Source organism: Centropristis striata, chromosome 5, assembly GCF_030273125.1.
Source record: "Centropristis striata isolate RG_2023a ecotype Rhode Island chromosome 5, C.striata_1.0, whole genome shotgun sequence".
NCBI lineage: Eukaryota > Metazoa > Chordata > Actinopteri > Perciformes > Serranidae > Centropristis > Centropristis striata.
Window position 1 is genome coordinate 20,443,116 of NC_081521.1, and position 22,742 is coordinate 20,465,857.

Below are 22,742 nucleotides of genomic sequence, written 5' to 3' on the forward strand. Positions count from 1 at the left end.
GTCAGTAATTAGCAAACCTTGTGTATGACCTCAGTGATGAACAAGATGTGTACAGAGCCTTAGACACCTGTGTAAACCTGCTATTACTGGACTTAAAGGTTTACCTGCTTGCTCTGCTCATCATTGGTTTCACTACCCTCAATCTTGTGGTCAAATTGTGTGAGATCGTTGTCAGGTGTTTGTTCTGCTTGGATGTGATGGATGTGGGTGATTGGGCTTTTGAAGTTTTCTTACATACACTTAAATACAATTTAAAATCACCTACTTAATGCCAAGTAGGACCAGGGTCAGGTTAACCTGCTGTGAGGCAAATTAAGCTGGTAGCCCCGACAAATCCACATTCTCCTGAAACTCTTATGTCCAAAAACAGTCTACTAGAGCTGAGATAGTCTACAATTCTACAATGTCATTTAGCAGACGCTTTTATCCAAAGCGATCTACAAATGAGAGTATTAGTAAAGATATTAGTTGATTTAGTGATTAATGCATACACAGAACATTTACAGTCATTATTTTTGATAATCAGTTCATTGTTTAGGTCCTTATTTAAGCAGATGTGTCAAATATCACTGTTTTCAGCTTCAACTAAATAAAGCGAACAGTAAAGTAAAATAAAATAATAAAGGAGGCAAGTCATTTGAAAACGTCGCCTTTATCATTGCAGACTTGTGATAGGCATTCTTCACTGTTTTATGACATTTAGTCAAGGAAATAATTGTTACATAATGAAAATAATTGTTTGTCCGAGCATCGTGGTCTTACTCATGCCAGTTTCGTTATATTTTATTTTCGCCTACAGCCCCTGAAACCAACCATCAGGCCACATTCTACGTGGGCATAAGTGAACTTGTTTTAGCATCAAAACATACTGAAAGAACAAAAAGTAAAAATACCCATCACACAGAATGGTCCATTTGTTCGGCTCGTGTCGATGGAGGTGGGTGATGGATGTGTCTATTTATTGTAGTTTGCAAATATCTCAACCATTCATTCATGCAAAGCATAGAGCAAATCAACCCCCTCCCCCAGAGCAGCTGTTAGCCCCAGTCCTGTTCTACACACTGTCACATCCCAATGACAGTAACCCCCTTCTCCTGCCTGCCTCATGGCACCTGGGCTGCATTCTTCCAGCTGAGGTGACCCAATCCAGTGACTGCTCAGTGTCTTCTTAACCATGCTGATTGATGCCTTGGTCGTTTTAGGGCCGAGATATGGCTTCAGAAACAAGACTATTGATATAAATGCAGGTCAACCATTTAAATCATGCCTGCAACAAGACCAAGGGGCACATTGTAAAGGTAAATCCTTGCCTTTTGAGATTAACAAATAAGAGCCTTTCATAACCAAGACATTCCTGAAATATCAAAATAATTAAGTTTTGATTGTCTAAAATTCCCACTGATCAATGTGGAGATCAAAACAAGCAGGAAACATTTGGTTGAGTTCACTCACTGCTGTAAAATAAGGTTTTACGAGTTTCTCAAACCAAAGGTTCACTTTCTTTTTTCCAACCTGACGTTGACTTGTTTAAGCAAATAATTTAATACGTACACCAAATCATGCAATTGCTTTCATGTTACTATTTAAGACAGATGTAGCTTGTTCATTAATGTGAATTTGAAGATTACCAGACCCCATTTTCTGACTAAATTGTGCAAAGATGCAGAGTAATACAAGGGATTCACTTACTTTTTATTGGCACTGTATAAGAATATTTGAGTGGGACAGCGTCTTTTTACAGCTCATATTATCCAATATTGAAAGTAAGCTGATACATTAGTGCATCTGAGCTGACTGACCTCTATGGATAATGTGTTATTCAGGTGTAGATTAGCCAGTATTATAGTTTGACATGTCCATTTATTACCTCTGATTTATACTTACAGGCTGATTATAACACAATCATAGGATATTTCATATGTATGTATGAATGTGTGTGAATATATGTGCAGTATGAATGCATAGAAAGATAGAGAAAGGATTGTGCCTGTTGCAATATTTTGCCATATTGTTGATATTTTATTTATACTGTGGAAACCGTCCCTCTTGGCATATTGTGGCCAATATTATAAATCAGTGATCAGGACAGATTTTGGCAATATTTAATTTTTATATGATTTTTGCACCACTTTGATGAAGTTATTTAATATATCACATATTTCATTTGTTGGATTTGCCAGAAAAATACGTTTCTGTCTGATTATTTGTTTTACATTAGATGCATTTTCCATAAATGTAGTACAATATAATATAAATAAATGCATATTTACATGCACATATATTAACATATATATATATATATGTATGTATATGTATATATATGTATATGTATATATATATGTATATGTATATATATATGTATATGTGTGTATATATATATATATATATATATGTATAATCTATCTATAAATACACCATGATAAATGATTTTGTCCCCCCACATTGCTCACCCCTTTGATTTTTGAGCACATATTGTAGATTCCAGACAGTCTGACAGTCTTGCACTGAATATTAGAAAATACTTGATTATAGGTGTGGACACAAAACATGCTTGTGATGACAGATGACAGTGAAAAACATGACTTTTATTTTTGGACACTCTCGTGTGGTTTTGCAGTTGTGAACAGGAAGACGGCTCCTTGTTGGTGCATTAAAGTGTGAGAAACTTCTTGTGAGAAAAATGTCTGCATTATTTTTAGGTTAATGTGTGTGTAAGCTGGCCAGTCCCTTTCTGACTGGATGCATGCAGCATGTCGTCATCACCTTTTGGCTATTTTTCTTGAGTCCATAACAGGCTCTCCTCTGAACCAAGTGGAAATGCCTGTTCCTGCGTTGCTCGGATAAGAACACAGGCCTGCCAAATGGCCTCTTAAAAACAACCCAGTTCTGCTAGCCCCCTGTGACCATGGGGACACAATGAGGACCATTCAGCTGGTCTGAGCCGCCGTGGCCAGGAGCTCTGCTGCCATTTAGGCCATTCAGCTGAGCCCAGCCTTTGTGTGCACGTTGGAATGAGCTGCCTCCATAGGAAGAGCAGGGAGGGGCTGGTGACTGGTCATACTTGAGAAGATGACGTGCAGTGAGTGCTAGTGAGGTCCAGCCCTCTCACCGTGCCAGCTCTCAGCTGAGCCCGGGGTTAAAAGGTCACGTCTGGTTCTACCAGCCTACCTGGTCGACATCCTACGCCATCTGTCAGCCACTGAAGTCCAGTGTTGCTGACACAAGCAAAATTCCACACAGATTAGTTTTACATCTGTGAGTTAGTAACTGGTGGTCCGGGCCAAGGCTGCTGTTGAAAAGTAAAAACATTTTACATGCTTTGGAGAACAAACACCATGAGGTCAAGGAAGGATGTGATGGAAAATTCAGCCACGGTGCTAAGACAATCCCACTGCACTTACCCATGGCTATGTAATTATTATTGACTTGGGTCTGCTGTGGTGAAACTACATTGTTCTGAAGACGGACGGGTTACTTTTCTCCGTGCGTGCATACTGTGCTGTTAAATGCTCTCTATATGAATGTGGACAGCCAGGTGAAATATATTAAGTGATTACGAAGATTTACAACCAAATTCTTGTATTCCATATTCCATTTTATATCTCACTAGCAATCTCACGATATGGCACGTTTTCAGGTAATTCCTTAAATAAGTAGTTTATATGAAAGTTATATGATGAGTTATATGATGAAAGTTTATATGATAGTTTATAAAGCCTGTTTTGTGAACTTCAAGCTCCATGTGAACATGCAAGAATCAGGTTGTAAAGCATCGTCTAATTGATGTTGCTTCTTTTTACGACATTGTGATTGGAACAATACAGAAAAATAAATATGCAATTTTTTTTAAATCGTTTTGACAATATATATCATCAGCCCAACCTACCAAGGTTCTTATTGAAAACAAGAGGAATATAAACCGAATGGTGCATTGTTTTAAATTTTGCTGCTGCAAAGGGGCAGCATTATCTCCTTTTCTTTTGTAAAGAATGGTATGCTAATGTTCCCTATGCTGAAGGAGATAAAAAAGGAAGCATCAAAAGACCTTTCCTTAGCATTCTGAGAATTGAACCAGCTCATATCCGGGCCTTTTTGATCAGTTATGAACCTTCCTAAGCAAAAGAGACTATTCAAACACATTCCATTTTGACATTAAAATATAAGTTAAAATTATTGCCATTTCCTCAAACTCTATGTTTTTACACTCAGAAACTCTGTCTCGGGTGCCTGTGTTTATGTGGAGAGACAGTCTTCGAGGCTTACAGTCTTCTTTGTTTGCATCTGTGCTCAGTATGTGCAGACAGAGATTCCAGATTATTGCCAGTTGCTTCCTTTCTAGGCCAATCGTCCAGTAAACCAGCCAGTCGGCAGTCAGACGCAGCAGAAGCGGGCTTGGCTCAGTTTTGTATTATTAGAGAGAGGGCCGTCAGCAGAGGATGACAGCACTGATATGGACCCGGTCTGTAGCCATCCATCTTCTTGACCCCAGCCTTCAGAGACAGTGTGTAGGGCAGAGCCTGATGGATCCTTGACTCTCCTCCCCACCGGAGAGAACGGCTGTGAAAGCATACCGCTTCCCTCTGTGTTCTGCACTGACGGGACATGCAGCAAACTGTTTTTGTAAATAGTCAGGCAAAGTGCTTATTTTGAGACCGATTACAGACGTGTGATAGACTTCCTCAAACTCAAGCTCGCGTGGTGCAGAGCTCTTGTTTTTAAGGTGGAGGTCTCCGTTGGCACGAAAAAAAGAGGAACCAGGGCGTCTCGCACTGATTGTAAAGCTGAAATCTCTTCCCCGCATTCAGATCATTTCACAGCTTTTGACTCTCGCAGGCCTGATGCAGCATGCTTTGTTAACAGCTAAATGTTAGAGCACTAGTCCTGCAAATACAAGTCGGCAATATGTTCAAAATTGACATTGTTAGAGCTATCACAGAAGTAACACTTCAGTATCTTGACAGTAATTTTTCTTTTTTAGACCATTAATGTGCTTTTTTTTAAAACTTGAATGGACAATTGGCAGTTTAGAGAGGCAGTAAACAAGATAAGGGGGGTAGTTTATGATAACTTGCAACAAATGTCTCCAGCCAAGAGAACCGGAAGCATTCCAATTACAGACAACTCAGCTACTTCCCATGGTGCTATTTACAGAGGAATTCAAAAATGACATGTTAAAAAGTAAAAAAAAAAAAGTTGAACTTATGTTTATCCTGTGGAGTGAAATGGCTTTATAGTGTTTTTCTGGAATATGATGCTATAATTAAAAAAAGAAGAAGAGATACTTAGATGTCATGATGTGACAGATGGTCAAATGGAACGGTGATGCCTCCTCGTGAACATTTTGTAACAATATGATTATAAAGATGGATAACAAACAATACAATTGATGTATTGCCCAGTCCTACTTGCAAGACAACTTTAAACCTTCCACTATAATTTCTCAACCCCCTTTTAAAGAGCTTTTTTGTTCAGATATTTGTGTTGTATATGCCTCTGTTGGCACCCAATAGGTCAAATGCACAAATCAGCATTGCAGCCAAAGCCTTGGGTCCAAGCAGATGGTTGGGTACTCTTGGCAAAGGTCTTTTTTGGTGTGTATACAATATGTTTGCGCAAAAGTGTGTGTGTGCATGTGTCATAATACTGTTATACTGTGAATAGTTAATGATGGCTGCGGTCCCGTTTCCTCCTCCAGAACCTGTTGTAGGCTGAATTATTCACATGCTCTCATTAAATATCAGGACACCCTCACAGAGTGGTGTGGGTGTGGGTGGGTGTGTTGGTGTGTGTGGTTAGCGAGCGTGACTTCTTTACACTCCCCAGGTAGAAGTCGAGGCATGCATTGGAGAGGGAAAAAAAGCCAACTTTTCTCCTTTGAATTAGTGCCAGGAGATGTATTGACAGCCCACTCATCAGCCCTCCAGACCTGCTGACTCCTTCTACAGTACAAGATGCTCAACTTGTTGAACGAGCTTGCATGTGATGTCAGGCAGGGCTGGGCAATATGGCAGAAATCAGCAACATTAGATGCAGACAGAAGAAGTAGAAGTTATAATTCAGATACTCAGATCAATGTTCCATGCAGTTAAATCTAACACTGTTACGCACATTTTACATAACAATTTTAATCACAATTTGCTTCTAATAAACGTTCTACGCTTCTAAACGCTTCTAAAACATTGAATGTACAATATGTCATTTTCTGTCCCTCGTTCAAAACAATAACAAAAGACAGAGTTTGGTGACATCATGAAGTAGCAAAGGGTCATGGGAGTTGTTGTCTTCACCACTATTGCTGTTATTGCAGTTACTTTCTCTCAGTTAGAATTCATCCAGTGTTAAACCTTCAATTGGTTTATAAAGGGAGTTGAATTATCGCCAGACGTCTCTTCCTCTCCAAAAGAAACTGACCAGATGATTAAAACCACTCTGAAGCGATTTGATATTAAAATCAGTGTTTTTTAATGGCGGACACATGTCCTGGAGGGGCTTTGAGCTGAGCTACTGCTGACGTTGCTCAGCTTGTTATTTGGGGTAATGCAGTTACACAACTCAACAGAATATAAAACATATGGATTTTTATCGTTGGGCAGTTAAATGCAGAAAAGTTAGAAATTATACCTTTACTCGTGGCAGTAATATAATAGTGGGGCAGCGAGACACGCCACTGATAAATGTGAAAAGTATTGGAAGAAATGGAAATCTTCTCTGAATGTAAGGTGATTTCTTAACTGTACTTTTCTGTTGTTGCTGTTTGGTAGTCTTTGTCTTATTTCCCTTTATACCAGAGGCAGCAGAATGGACTTTAGGTTTGGTCTCATCTTTAAAAAGACCCAGGCTTTTTATGTATCCGAATCAAGAACAATAAGGACTATCAAGGACTCACAACCCTTAGTAGACTCTGCAAGTAACCTACTTATGTTTGTTTTATATGATGTCAAGCATTCCACTCTAAAAATGGCCCTGTCTGTTTGTTGTGCTTATGTTTGTGTATCAGAATCATAAGCATAACTATAAAAAGAGAAATAGTGAGATAGAGTGCCATGCCTGGGTTGAAGCACCTGTGCTGACAGGCATCCTCTGTCCCGAGGCAGGACTCTGTCTCTGAAATGGAGCTGACCTTGTGCTCTGACCTTCCTGTGGAAGTAAGCAAGTTAATGGAGAATTTCCTCCAGTCATTGAATAATATTTCACATTATTATGAATAAACAATCATTCATGCATCGAAGCCTTCCTATATATCTCAGCTGAAGTACAACCGTCTAGGCTGGGCTATTTCCTGCCTGTTGTAAATCCGTGAGTCACTGCAATTAGGCGTGTCCTCTTCTCCAGGGCACATCCATCCGCCACAAAGTGAGAGAACCTGTTTTAGCCTCCTGTCTCACACAGCTGTTTACCGAGTTTGAAGCAAATAGTATGACTCACGATAAGTGAAGAGTGAATGGGGATTGTGTGATATCAGACCCTTTCTCCCGGTCTATACAACACCCACCTTCATTCACAGCTTGACCATCCTGTAATCTCAGCCCAGCTGACGGTGACGTTGAAGCACCTCTCTGATATTGCATTGCACAATCATTCAGTGCTTTTGTGCCCTGCAGTCATTTAGTCAGGAGCCCTGGCTGTGACACACCAGACTCTGCTGACTGATTCACACCGGTTTATACCTCATAGGCTGAATGATGAACTCATTGATTGCAAACCAGAAATCAAGTGTTGTTGTGTGTTTGTGGCGCTGTTAGACTGGGAGCTGGTGCAGAGCTCCTCCAATGTATCGCCAGGCTATATCCACTGCCCGGCGGCCCATGTGACTGTGCTAATGCTGAAGAATGCTCTTGTGAATATAAATAGACCTGGCTGGCAAGACAAATTCACTTTCATGCCTGAGGAGGAGAAAACAAGCATCTCTTTGACACAAAAGCTCCACCATTATTGCAGCGGAGGCCACCCTCTCAAAGTCCCAAGGAGTCAGTCCTAATTGTGTGTATTCCTTTCTCACTGAGGCTAATGTTCCTGGCTAGTAGACAGCAGTAGCAAACACAAGTTCCACATCCAACCAACTGGCAGGTTGGCTGCTACATGTGGGTCACTGTTACGCCCATGGGTTGTGTGTGAAATACCACGGCCTGTTGAGAGCTGCCCTTATCAGGCCAATCATCCTGCTGCCTGACCCATGGAGAAAGGTGCTATAGGTATGCTAATTGTTAAAGCATCACACCAGTGGTTTTAGATGTTTTCAGCATGTTGCCTACAAAACTGTGTGCACTTCAACATTATCGCCTCTGCCAGGAGGGTAATGCTCATTTATTTGTCTGTCTGTTTGTCAATAGGATTTAAGAAAAGCTACAGGCTCGATTTTCATGAAACTTGGTGGAAGGGAGCAGCCTGGGCCAAGGAAGAACCTGAATTTTGGAGTGGATCAGAATCACAGGGCGGAAACATGAATTAACAAGATAGGGAGAGGCCTTGGCGCGCTACATTAATAAATTACATCTTTGCATAAAGCATCGTCAAAACATTTTCCCAACTGACAACAGCACCAAAGTGCCAGGAAGTGTGAACAATGGCAAATATTAGCTTAAAGCATGAGTTATATCCACAGATGATCTATGAGCACATACATCTTAATAAACAAAAGCAAGACAAAATTCAGTTAAAAATGAAGGCAAGAAGCAAAGTAGCAAAACAGTATTATAGGGAAGACAAATAAAAAAACAAGTCAATAAACTGAAATCCAAAAAAATCATTAAAAACATGATTAAAAAGTAATCACATATAAGCAAGATTGTAAAAATGGGTCTTAAGAAGTGATTTGAAAAGGTCACTGACTCTGCGAGCCTTATCTTCTCAGGCAGGTTGTTTCAAAGCCGAGGGGCCCGAAGGGTCACCTTTACACTGAAGCCTTGACTTCTGTAGAGAAGACTAATGTTTCTAACGCTGTTCAAAAAAGGTTCAGAGAATGGAGATGTCCTTTGTGCGACACAGTCCCTGAAGACTTGGAGGTTGAAGGGACATTTATGATGTTTGGATCTTTGTTTTTCCTTTGAGAAATAAATTGATTTGTTACTGTGATATAGTATAAAGACTTGAAATGACTCTAGAGCTCTGACTCCAAACCTGCTGTCAGATGTAAATCATATTATTAATTGTCTGTGTCGTCACTTGGGCTCTTCAGCTGATCAGCCACAGCTGATCATTAAAGCCCTTTGCAGAGTGTGTTCAGAACACAGGGTGTTCTTCAGCAGCTGGTCCGTTTCTATATATGAAAGTGCAGAACTGCGTCACAGGAAGGGCTGATGGGAAACCAGAGCTCAGGGGTAAAGTACTCCTGCTGTATATGTACAATGAAAGTTTCCAAAAAGGTCAACCGCATTCTCTGCCAGTCACTCTTTGGGTTGTTGTAATTTTTTTTTTCATTTGGATTCATGCCTTACATTTCAATAGTTCCCCTTCTAATTTTGGTGAGGAGCCAAAGGGTTATCGAGAAATACCAGTAAGTGGAAGTCCTCAGGAAGCCCCCTCAACGAGTTGATGTGTATCTCCCCTCTTGGCCCCTCAGAACACATTGTGCTGGAGCTTGGCTTGTAGTCATGGACCCCTTTAATTCAACTCCCCAGAGAAAGAGGTAAAACAAAGGCCACGAAAACACATCGAATGGGTGGGGCCTCAACCTTTTAATCCTCAACTGTCAATAGCACAGGCAGTGTTGCATGTTTTGTGTGTTCATAGCCTCCAATGGAAGTGTTGGGTTAATATTCTGTGGCTGGTCTTTGTCATGACCGGTTGTAATGAGTGTTGGACTAAATTTTGTAATGTTAGCTTTAGATTAGGCTCTGTTTAGATGGTGGAGCTAAAGATAAGCCACATGGCATCGCAAGTAGTGAAAGTAGATCATAACAGTGTTTGTCACACTCCTGTGTCAGATGTGTGTCATGCTACGTGCTCCCACAGACGGTGACAACACACTGATGACTGTTGTCTGTTATTAAAATCGACTGGCTGTGATTGTCATGAAACAGCCATTAGAGTTATAATCTGGAGAAACCTGAGGTAGATAATGTCACGCCAGATGTGTGGCGTCATCAAGTGAGGCTGTCATGTCTGACAGAACCACCAATGTTTCAGTTGTGATTAGCTTAGGTTATTAGGTTAGGTTATTTTCTAAAACCTCTTTGTAATTTTAGAGGAATTATTTGCGCTGCATTCTCATAGATAACATGCCAATCATTTGTTACCTCCACCAATTGTTTGTCAGCAGGACTATGGAAAGACTAGGGTCCTGATTTTCATGAAACTTGGTGGAAGTGGGTAGCATGGTCCAAGGAAGAACCAGTTACATTTAAGAGTGGATCTAAATCTGGATACATACATTTTTTTAAACTTTTGCTAATGTTGCGATAGGGTTACGACTGAATGAGATTTTTATACAAGCATGGGAACTTCATGCTATCACGGTACTGTATATGGATTACACGCTTTTTATTATTAACATTACTATCGATTACCTTAATAAAAAAATAGAATAAATAGAATAAAATAATAGAATAGAATAAAAATACAAGTTTTCTTTGGTTGAACAAATGCTATATTGTAATTCTTTCTTGCTTTTTTAATTTTTCAAGGAAATAATGGAAATCGTTGTCAACATGTTGTTTCAAAGGTTTGAGCAATAAAATACCAACTTGGCAACTCAGAAAATGGGAACATTTGAATGCAACATTGGCAGACTGATTAAAATGTTTTAAATACATCGACTTTGTAAAGAGTCTCTGAAAAGATCTGTTATTGGTGGCTCAAGTCTTGGTGGTGTGGGGTTTCAAATGTTCCTGTATTAGTGAACACATTGAAGTTTTATTAGGATCAAACCAGTTGTAACTGTTGCACTCAAGTCTCCGATCTTCCCTTTTGATCTAATCCTCTACCTGCTTGTGTCATAGTGAGTGGCTTGTTACTAACATCGCCTCACTACCACTCCCCTCACTCCCCTCACATGAAGTGAAATGTTTTCGCTGACACAAAGGTTTTTGTATTTGAGAGCATGACCGGCATTTATACAACCTATTTTTCACCGCATTGCATTTTCTTTATACACATTCCTCCAGTGTTTCACCTTGTTGAACGTCCCCACACATTCACAGCCGTGAGTTTCAGCGTGGCGATAGATTCCCATCGTGATGACAGGCTGTTTAATGACTGCGAGCAGCGTGTGGTGGGAGGTCAGGACCGTGAGCTGTCCAGAGAGTGGAACGTACGCAATAAGGCTTCAATGTCAGCTGTAGACTCAGCACCTCAGGATGTGAGTGTTTCTCAGTGGCCACTCCTGGCTCCTTATGAGCGTATTATATTGATTTAATGACTCAGCTGCCTGGTTAACATTCCTCCTTCTTCATTAATGTCCCATTTTAACCCATTATCCATGAGGAATTAAGCAGAGTCAAGGAGCATGTCATGTCATGTAGAGATGGAGGGGAGTCTGTCTCACACTTGTGACCTCACACTTGTGTCTCTTAGCTACAATACGACCACAGTGAAACCTGATACCTCTGGCTCACTTTCACACTCTGGTTACCCAGCAATGTTGAAACACTGTCTGTCGAGCAGTCAACCAGCCAAGATGCCTCTGTCTAAATAGTCTGTGATTAGTTTTTTCCTGTTGTTTACAGGGTGCTGAATTAGGTCACACTGCCCTCATAATTAAACTAAATGAGCTTGAAGAGAAAGTGACAAAATAACTCACACAGGTCAGTTTATACAGACGAATAGATATTTTTCACAGCAGAGATTTTGACCCTCTGAACCCCGCCATCCCGGGGGATTTAAACGTGTTTTTTTAATAAGATCACCCTAAAAATACACAATTTATCATAGAAAGAAACTGTAAAAACAGGCATTGTCGTTTGAACAGTGCTTGAATGGATCATATATTACGAAAGTTTTCGTTAGAAAAAAATAACCAAATAGAAGCTTAACATTGTGATATTTCTGTCAGAATCACTTTATTTTACATGTTTAATTGAAAACGTCACCAAAAGTAAAGCATTTGGAATAACTAGATCCTAGTCTAGAACTAGATCATTAAACTCTGCTCCTCGGCCACACTGTGAAGCCATGACTGATTGTGCTGAGACGAACGGTCATGTGACAAATATTTACAAAAAATTTGTTTACACAGAGCTGAGAGGAGGGGACAGGAGAGGATGTTTACACAGAGCAGAGAGGAGAGGACAGGAGAGGCTGTTTACACAGAGCAGAGAGGAGAGGGCAGGAGAGGCTGTTTACACAGAGCAGAGAGGAGAGGACAGGAGAGGCTGTTTACACAGAGCAGAGAGGAGAGGGCAGGAGAGGCTGTTTACACAGAGCAGAGAGGAGAGGACAGGAGAGGCTGTTTACACAGAGCAGAGAGGAGAGGACAGGTGAAGCTGTCAGTAGAGGTTGTAAAAATGCAAATAGTTTGATATGTATAGTATGGAGAGACACCATTTTTTCCTCAATATCCATGACACTTGTGGGCACTTGAAAAAATGTTTATATATATAAATTCCATTTGATTCCCTCTTCTAGCTATGATTGTGCCGATTACAGAGCTGCACGACTAATATATTTTATATATTGCTGTGAAATTCAAGGCCACAGTGAGTAAAATGTAAAAAGAGCATAAAACTTCCTGAAATGGCTTGTTGGGGTTCAGAAGTTTAACTTGTCATAGTACAAGCAAAGCACATGTGTTACTAAAGATGCCTCAGTAAGCCATGATAGTGTGACAGTGAGCTGGCAGGAACAATATCAATATTTTAAACTATATGTTAAACGAATCTGGCTGCCTCTTGGCTCTGGTTTCACACTTCACTCTTTTTGAGAGTGGTATCGTTCTTCTCATCTAATATCTCTGTAGTAGTTGCTAACTGGCTTTCCGTCAACATTACGTGTCCCAGGAAGCCAGCTGAACATGCCAACATACACCGTGTCAGTGACACACTGGAACTGGGTGCATGGAAGCACAGGTGTAGGGTTGCAGCTAACTAACTACTTATTTTAATTAACAATTCATCTGATGATTATTGTATGGTCTATTAAATGTCAGAAAATAGTTAAGTTCAAAGTTATGTCTTGACATGTCTTGTTTTGTCAGTAATGCACTAAATTGTATATAATTAATCAATATTTTGCCATCTTTTTCATCCTTATAAGTTTGTCTCTCTCTTCTCTTAGTTTTATCAAATTCTCTTTTAGTTTGGATTTGTTTTAACTTGATTTTGGGGGAAAAAATGACAGCCCTTGTGTCCACTTTCAGTTGCAATATATGCAATTTGTGTCAGTGGTTTAAATCACAAGGTTAAGCTCAGTGGTCGTGAGTCATTCGTGACGGACAATGGTATCATGGCTCGGCCCTAAAGCAGCCTGACTGAAGATTAAACCACATTAACCTTCTTCTGTTACAAACATATGTCCCACTTGTGGCTGTCTGACGTCAGCAGTCTGACTCAGCAGTGAACCATCTACACCAGTCTTATCACTTTGAAGAAGTCAAGAGTTTATATAAAACATCTTGTTACTGCCAAGTTTGTACAAAACTCCTGCTATTGTGATGAGGGAAATACCGTGACCCAAATCAAAGTATATTAACAGTAGCAAAGTTGTGAGGGGAGTCTCAAACTTTTGATGAAAGGTGTGAGACGATGTCAGGAATCAGAGATACAGCTGAAAATAAGAAAAAGTTACTTTCCAGAAATTAACTGTATTATTTTACTGTGTTTTCTTGTTTTTTCTACATTAAATGCAAATAGCATAATAAAGTAAATTACTTCTATTACAAATATTCACCATAAAATTGACGTTGAAATCTTAAAATTAATATAATGGGACATTATAGATTTTTTTTTAACCGTATTAATAAATTGCTTAATGGTAATACAAACAAATACACATCATATTGATGAATGTAAAATTAAGGTTCAGCAATTCTATGTTTCTGCTTTCTTACAGTAAAACTTTTTATTTAATGTAAAAAATAAATAAAGTGGAATCATAATCATGTCTGGCAGCAAAACTAATAGAATAGAATATACATATATTAAATACAGATGCATAAGTTGCAACTTTTGCTGCCAGATTTTTTTTTTTACTACATTTTAACTTTTTGTTTTGTTTTTACAGTGCAGTTTATATCCGTTTTTTGTGATTTTCTACCTATTTAGGGTTAAAATATTTTTTTATTTTTAAATTAACACCAGCATGTCCATTGTCGTGATCCACAGGACCATTTTAGTGATAAAATCCACCAAACTTAGAAGATAAATAATTTAACATATACATATAGACCTTTTTTGTTTTCTAGACTTTTGGGTTGGTTTTGTCCATACTGTAACTGTCCCCTGATCTAGACCTCCACTGTTCTCACACAGCTGGCTCAGAGTGCTGCCTCTGTCAATATAAAGTGTACAGTGTAATAGAAGTAATGGAGGCACTCACACTGCTCTAAAAGCTTGGAAGGAACATTAGTTATATTTCTTTGGCAAAAACAACTCCAGGATGCTGACTGTCCAATCTGATTGCCTAATTTTGACCCGAGTAAGACCAACACAATTGAGTTGAAGTGTTTTTGTCCCATACAGGAAAGTCTGATGTGATCTAACGATTAGGTGTTTGAATCAGAGAGGGTTGGATTTAAAACTGGCCGGCAGCGTGTTTATGTGTGTGTCTGTGTTTGTACAGTGATTAAGGTGTTTGCAGGGCTGGGCTGAAGGAATGTGTGACTGTCACTATCACAGAAACTTTGATGTGTATAATGTACATTGTGGGTTCTGTCTATTACTTTCTTTTTAGATTCCTCTAAGCCCCCACCTTGCTGCTTTCCTACCATGGCCTACGTGGTTTCACTTTCAGTTTTTAGTACTACTCACACCTCTCATTACATCCTCTGTGCTGCTCAGTCCCTAAACTCATTACAATCCGTATATTAGCAAACACGGGTGTTGCACATCTTTGCTTGTAAGGTGTTAGACCTCAGAGGATTTTTTTTTACCCAAAGCAGTATAGGACATTTTTTTCTTCTCCTTCTGTCACATTTTACTCACTGTGGCCTCGTTTTTCACTGCGATACATGCGTCATGCACCTCTTTGGAAACAGCACAATCATGGCTAAAAGTAGGGAGACCTCAAAGGTGTATTTTGTGCAGTATATTACATATACATATTTCTCTTTTTATATTCATATTTTTATAGACTCTTAAATGTTGCACTTACTGGAGAGCACTTTGAATTTCGTTGTACATGTGACAATGACAAATAAAGACCTATTCTATAACACAGGTATGAAGCCATAAATCATAAAAAATGCAAGTGGAATTTCTTTCATTTATTTTACAAACAAATCTATAAAATGGGATCATGTATACAAATGTTTTCCTACTGTGTCTATTAGTGTTACAAATATTGGGAAAAACTTTTAAAAAATGAGAGAGAATTAAGTGATTTTTGATAAAATATCAGTATTTCAAGCTTGTATTTGGTTGTGTTTCCTGACCTAAATGTGTGTCACGCATGATTCATCCTTGGTCTGTTGGAATTGAAAATCGGATAATAATTTCTTATGGTATCTGGCTACGATAAATGAATAAATAAAAACACGCCTGGCAGGTGGTGGTGTTCAGAGGGTTAAACTTCTGATCTATGCTAACATGCAGATCTCATTCTGCTTATTCTTCTCTGTAAATTATTGAGCGTTTCACAAGAAAATGCTTCAGAATAGTAAAAAAGGAGCTGTAATATGACCTGCTGAGAGGAGAAGATGGCTGCACAGAAACAAAAAGACTAAAATGAAATAATCTAATATGCCAAATAATCACACGAATCATCAAATACCACATAAACTAAATGACCTTCATTGTGATACCAGCATACGTCCCGGCATCTGATAAGACAGAAAAACAAGTTGTCTTGTTGATGTTCATAACACACTGTACGACTGAATGCTATTAGGGAATCAACTATGACTGTCTATGCCCCTGTCGCTGAGATTTCTTCTTACGCAGCAAAATAATTGAGTTAAACATATTCAGTATCTGTCTGTTTCAACGCTGGTTTGTACTGACCTGACAAACAAAATGTACAGTGATAAATATCTATCTGCAGCCCTACTCAATCACAACCTGACAGTTCAGTTAACTGTCAGGAGCTGCTGGCTCCACCCTGTAAGCAACCAAATACAAACCCAATCTCCGTTTCCAGTGGCGATCCTGTCAGGAGATGTTACACACCCCCGGCCTTTTTCTCAGCTGGCCGGCAGATTTCTTATTCCGTCCAGAGATCACTTCATCCTCCCTGTCTGCTTGGAAACCCCCCACATGGGCTTGTTGCTGGGTCCCAGAGGGATTGCAGGCCTGCTTTTGGAGTGGAAAACATTGGTCCTGGATTTGAGAGGCCTTTGTATAAATGCTTCAGTCTCTTTCCAGACATGAACCAAATCCCCCCTGAATGAGACCTGATTACTGCTGATATTTAATAATTGTGATTCAGCTGCTGATCCACTGAAAAAGTACATGCAGACTTGGATCTGAGAGTTAAACACACCACAGTCTGAAGGATTTGGATGCTTATTCAGTGTTCTGGTAATTGTCAAACCCTTATACCTCAACCAACCTGCATTAATACAGAGTGGTCGTTTATTTATTATGTAAAAGAAGTTTCTTTCGGAACATTACATCTATTAATGTTTCACAATTGCCAGATAGGAAAAAAAAAACTTATTACATAGACAACATGACAACCAAATTGTGTGTTCATAGTGATGATTTCCATTCATCAATGAATTGGCTAATTATTATTGTCCTATAAAATGTGAAAAAGGCCAGCCATCATTCCTAAAGTTGACGTTATCTTGTTGCTTACTTAGGGCTGCACTGTCTCAGTCGATTAGTAGACTAATTGGTCAACGAAGATTCATTTGGTCAATTTGTCATTTTTTTATGCCTTTTTTCATGCTGAATGACTTATTTCAACAAGACTCATAAGCACATCTTTAGTAAACACAAGATATAACATGGGGCTTTTGCGTGATTCTTTGTGGAGAAATTCAGTTTGACAGATTTGATGATTAAATCAGCTAAGATAAGTTGACAAAATTGACAAAAAAGTATTTTCTTAAAAAAGGAATCAATAAATGATTTAACAGTGATCAAATACAACATGATCTCCAGCCTAAATGACAGGTTATTTGTCATTACCACCCATAATGACCCATATAAGGTGTTTGTGGTTTGCGGTACAGTATACCACACACTTTATACATACATGCTTGTTCGTTGAATTTTTTTTTTTTTTTTTTTTTAAAGATTATTTTTTTGGCATTTTTACATGCTTTATTGAAAGTGAGAGACAGATAGAAAGGGGGTGACAGAGGGGAGGACATGCAGTAAAGGGAGCTCAGGCCGGATTCGAACCCGGCTCCACCGCAGCGAGGACTGTAGCCTCTATACATGGGGCGCCTGTGTAAACCACTACGCTACGGACCACCCCTTGTTCGTTGAATTTAGGCTACAAAACCACAGACCTAGGTGAAGGGTAAAAAACTTCCAGCTAAAGGCGTTATAAAGAACTGCTAAAACAGGAAATAAAAGTGCGTAAATGCTGAAAGTGAAGTAGTTATGAGGACTCTGTGACTACCAAAATTGAGTTGGTTTAAAGGACAATTTGTTTCACTGTATTTAAATAAAAAAGAGAGTAAATCATGTATGGGAATGCAAATCCACAGTATTTACTATTTTTCTGCTCGTCTAACTGCTTTAGAGCATGAACTATGGAAATTAGCTCCTACAATCTACTTTAACTAACGACCAGGTGCCATTAAATGGCCTTGGTGTCAACCTCATTCATTTGCATTTCCTGCCAAGCGCTATTTACCCATGTTCTGAGCACAGTCTGCCTGTTGTTTTTGTGTTTCTGCTCTATAAATAAGATCCTGTGGGTGACGTTAGTTCCTCTCTCAGCCCCTGTGTTTATGTGTGTATTTACATGTAAATGTGCATACTGTGGCTGTTTGTGTGAGTATTTCTGTTTGCGGTTGTGCTCTGCGTCTCATTGCTGTCATGTGCTCACTGAGACCCTACGGGGGGAAAGCTTTCTTTTGTTGGTATCTATTTCTCGCGTATTTGAGTTGTAACTGTTGCATGCTAGCATCTCATTTATCTCAGACAATAAACTGCTGATAAACAAAGACATCTTTGTGCAGATTGAACCAGTGTTGCTGGCTAGAAGCCCTACCATGAGCTCACAGGGTTTGAGCATGGTCCTACATGGAGGCTAGCTTTGGTTCAGACATTTTTGCCATCTATCCTTTTAACAAGTCCACACAAATGTCCAGACAGAGCGATGTAATCTGTTAGGTTAGATGTAATCTCAGATTACAGATTAGGATAGAGCTAAAAATTCGAACGCAGGATGAGTCTCACAACGTTAAAGGGAGCTTTTATTTACCACTATCTGCGTGATCTTGGTAGTTACACTTGTGTGTGTGTGTGTGTGTGTGTGTGTGTGTGTTTGTCACATGTTTGCAAGTAACCTGCGTGTGCATGCAGGGAGAGGAACCGATACTGTGAGGCAAGAGGAAATGGTGGGTGACAGAAACAGTCATGCTGCTTCCTCACAGAGCTGGATGCCACCAGGCTAATCTGCCCACAGTAATTACAGGGCTCTACCAGTGGGGGGGGTGGATACGTCTGTGTATGTGAAGGGGCACACAGTTGTCTGTACATAGAATGATGTGTTGCAACATCAACATCAACAGAAAACCAAACATACCAAATTTTAATGAGATGAGACATCAGGGTTGTTGCCACATCATCGACAGAGAAGTGAAATCTGACTCAGTGTCTTCTGTTCATACGTGATCTGCTGCTCGAAGGCTCACCGATGATTTCTCAAGAAATTCACTGCCCCCCACCACACACACACACACACACACACACCCACACACATACACACACAAAAATGACTAACCTATCACAACAGCTGCCAAAGTTGGCAGTATATTGTCTGAGAAATAATAGCGTTAAACGATAAAAGATGGCCTACTAAAATTCAGCCATTGGAGTTGTGAAACCAATATGTCAAATATCCTAAATAAGCAAAACAAATTAAATTAAATAAAATGCATAAAATGGACTCTTGGGCATCATGTTTGTTAAAAAAATGTCTTATGTAAACAAACATGTAAACAGAATGGCCAGTATTGTACAGCAATAATTCAATATGATATAATTTATCGTATTTATATCATATATAATGAAATCATACATCGAAATATCATGATGCAAAATTAAGTTGTCTAAACTGCTTATAATAGGCACATACACAGCCACAACAAGAACATACTACCTAACCAAATGTTGTAAAAACAAAACAAAACTGATGCATTTATTTACGTAAATTATTTTTTTCTCTATAATTTCAGTTGAAGCTGTTAATTTTGTAATGCAGTTCTTAAATAAATAAGAAAATACATTTTATTAGTCAATATTTAATTCACACAGTATAGTAGTGTACAAAATATGTTTTACCCTCGAGTTATTTACTATAGACTATGTAGATATTGCCAGAAAAATAAGATAAGATAAGATATGACCTTATTTATCCCGCAGTGGGAAAATCACAGCAGCTCAAGATACAGACATAAAGATATATAAAAAAACAGAATAAAGAATATGAACAATAAGACATATACATACATTCTATACATACATTAAAAAAATGTGATATATATCATTATTGACATGCTGTATTGGGATGGCAGATTTTGGCCGTGTCGCCCAGCCCTACCGTACGATACATGGACACGAATTACCTCGATCATTCTGCTGACCTTGATAGGTTGATAACCTGATTATCATGACAGGCCTACTATGCATCATCCTCTCCTGACTTTAATGTGATTGTTGCTGTGTGTGTCGGGCAGCTTGGTGGCTGTGCGGGTGTTAACCACCGTCCAGACTCTCCCCTGTCTGCTAGCATCAATTATTAGCCCATCATTCTGTCTCAGAGAGGAAACATTAGCCCAGCAGTGACCTCCGACTGGAAACTGCGCTTGAATCATTTTGGTAGTGTCTGGAGTGTTTCTATCATCTGCTCGCTGGCTCATTGACAAAAACGTATATACTGCTGTGTTCGTGTATAACCCAGGGTGCTTCCTCTATACTTTAAAAACATTACAACTTTCTCTCACTGCTTTTTCAAATTGCCAGTGGGTTTTAGATTGAAGAAAATGTGCTCTGACCATGAAACAGATGGAAAACTTTGGCATTAAAAAAGTGCTTCACGCAGCCTGTCAGGCAGAGAGAGGCATTTAACAAAATTGAGAACAATTTTTTATGAGCCAAGTAATATCATTAAAAGGAACGTGGCAGTGTAAGAGTTGGCAGCAGGTGTTACTCTAATCGAAAAGAGTAGCCGGGGAGCACACCAGCTTTGTTGTTGGAGTTTTTTTGTAGACGTCTGAGGCTTGTACCATTTAGCCATTTGCTGATAGTGGCAGCTGGAAATAAAGTGTTCGTTCAGATTATTAACACAAACCAAAAAGTCCTTTCATGTCATTTTTATTCCAATATTAATTTCACCCTCTGCCCTGAAGTCTTGCATAAGTTTGAGGTGTATCTGGTGTTGATTTGTCCCAGTTCACTTGAGTTTCAATATGTATTCCCCAAACTCAGCACGTGCTTTTAACCAAAACCTCAGCCTTTCCTTCCCAGCCCTCTCTGACTGTGTGCTGTACATTACTCATCACTTATTCACCATTGATGTGGTATTAATGTTCCTCTTAAGGTTTGTTTGAGAAACCCAAATATTCTGTCCATTGTTAATCGTGGCCTAAGAAAGAGCATTTTAAGTGTTTTAGCTTGAGTCCGTCAGATGATTTAACATATCAGCTGCTTGGAAAAACCCAAGGAAATGACTATCAAGACATTAACGTTAAGTACCCTTTTAGTATAAAAGCATCTGGACAGCTCGTGTTTTTCTTGGATTCCTTTCACGTAAGCCACAATCATGAACGTAGTAGGCCGCTAATATTATAGATCCATCACTCAGGACACCAAACACAGTGAGTTTAACGCATCAGAGTCCTTAATCCACCTAGGAAAGTTTGGAAAATGACTCATTAAAAGCAAAGTTCAGACTTTTTGGAACAGACAGCATGTCACCTATAAGCCTAAACCACAACATGACATGAATAGCTGTAACTGTACATTTTAAACAGAGTTTGGCAGCAGATTTGTGGCAATCTGACGAGATATATGTGATCGCTTCAGCCATCGTGGTGAACGCACGGATGAGCTGCACAAACACAAAAGGCTCTAATGTGCCGGAGAATGCCAGCGCAGATTAAAACTGAAGTGGTCACTAATGCCTGGATGCATGACTTCCACTGTAAAATCCCTTTATGTCAGAACGTAGCTTGCTATAATTATTAGTGTAATGGAAATGCTTGTTTATGTGTGTGTTGATCCCCTCTGTGACCCTGCACTGTCAGCTGTGAGAGGATCAGCCTTTTTTTATGACTTGTCCTGAGGTCAGAGGTCAACAGCAGCCGTTTAAAGGAAGAGTCAGAGGGTCACTGTCATCTTAACGTGAATGAGCTCTGAAGCAGCCGCATCAGTCGGCCTGTTTACACAACCAGCTTGATAGAGACAAATTGGATGACTGGAGGAAGGATTATCGTGATAGCTTACAGAAAATACATGAACTTTGTCCCCTGAAGAGACTTTTTTTACACACACACACTTTCCTAAACATGCCTCTACTACTATGTTGCAGGTCCAGCATATGCCTGGACAAAAAAACACACACGATCCTGGTTTGACACACTGACACACATCTCACAGAGAAGGCCTGTAATGCAGCTCCGCTTTAGGCTCAGTCAGCATTCATTCCTCTGCGTACTGTAGCACCCCTATAACCTGTACCAGCTGTGTATACACACATGTACACACACAAATACATTCGCTTCCTGCACCTCGGGGGACTTTTTGGCCAATGGACTAGCTCTCCTGGCCAGTTGGCCCTCTCTGTTAGCCTGGTGTGTTCTCCAATCAGCACATTCCTCTTTCTCTAGACAGACACAGGGAGAAGATTTTGGCAGCACACACACAGGGTGGGGTAACGCTCATATCCTGTCCCCTGACCTCAGATTGCACACACACACACACACACACACACACACACACACACACACACACACACACAGTCACTGTGCTGTTTTGCTCATTCTCGCACACTCAAAACACCACATTCTTGCTCTCAAAACATACAGCTTTTCCTCTGTTTTACAGCAGCTGTCACAGACACTCTTTCAGCCTAGAGCCCTCTGTGTCTATCTGCCCACTGGCCAGCCACAGAGCCAGTGTGGTCGTGCCAGTCCACGCCTGTTGTGCCCTCACACTAATACAGACTCTCCTCTGTCTGTGTTAATGACCCTCCCTCCATCTTTCCATCCCTCCCTTCCTCCCTGCGGGCACCACTTGGACACCAGGACGAGGCTGGACAGTACCCCGTCTCCAACAACAATGACGTTCCAGTCTGCGACCATCAATTTTCTGCTGATTGCTGTACTTGTGAGAGTGTTTTCCTCCATATTAAAAAGCCCGTAGAATGCCTAAGAGAAGGACATACAAAGAAAAAGAAACTTCAATGCATATTTGCTCTTTTTTTTTTTGTCCCGGGCACAGTACAGTACATTTGAGGCCAGTGTGTGTACT

At 39.8% G+C, this 22,742-nt stretch overlaps 1 protein-coding gene and 1 long non-coding RNA gene across 3 annotated transcripts in view; both read left to right on the plus strand.

The window, feature by feature from the left end:
• The window catches only part of dip2ba (disco-interacting protein 2 homolog Ba), a 52,664-nt gene that overhangs the window by 897 nt on the left and 29,025 nt on the right, over nt 1-22,742 (plus strand). The gene's annotated exons all lie outside the window — the stretch shown is intronic.
• LOC131971326 (uncharacterized) lies at nt 1,241-11,415 on the plus strand. The gene is made up of 3 exons (XR_009394366.1): nt 1,241-1,298; nt 10,623-10,660; nt 11,103-11,415. It is a non-coding gene; the product is annotated as an uncharacterized LOC131971326 (long non-coding RNA).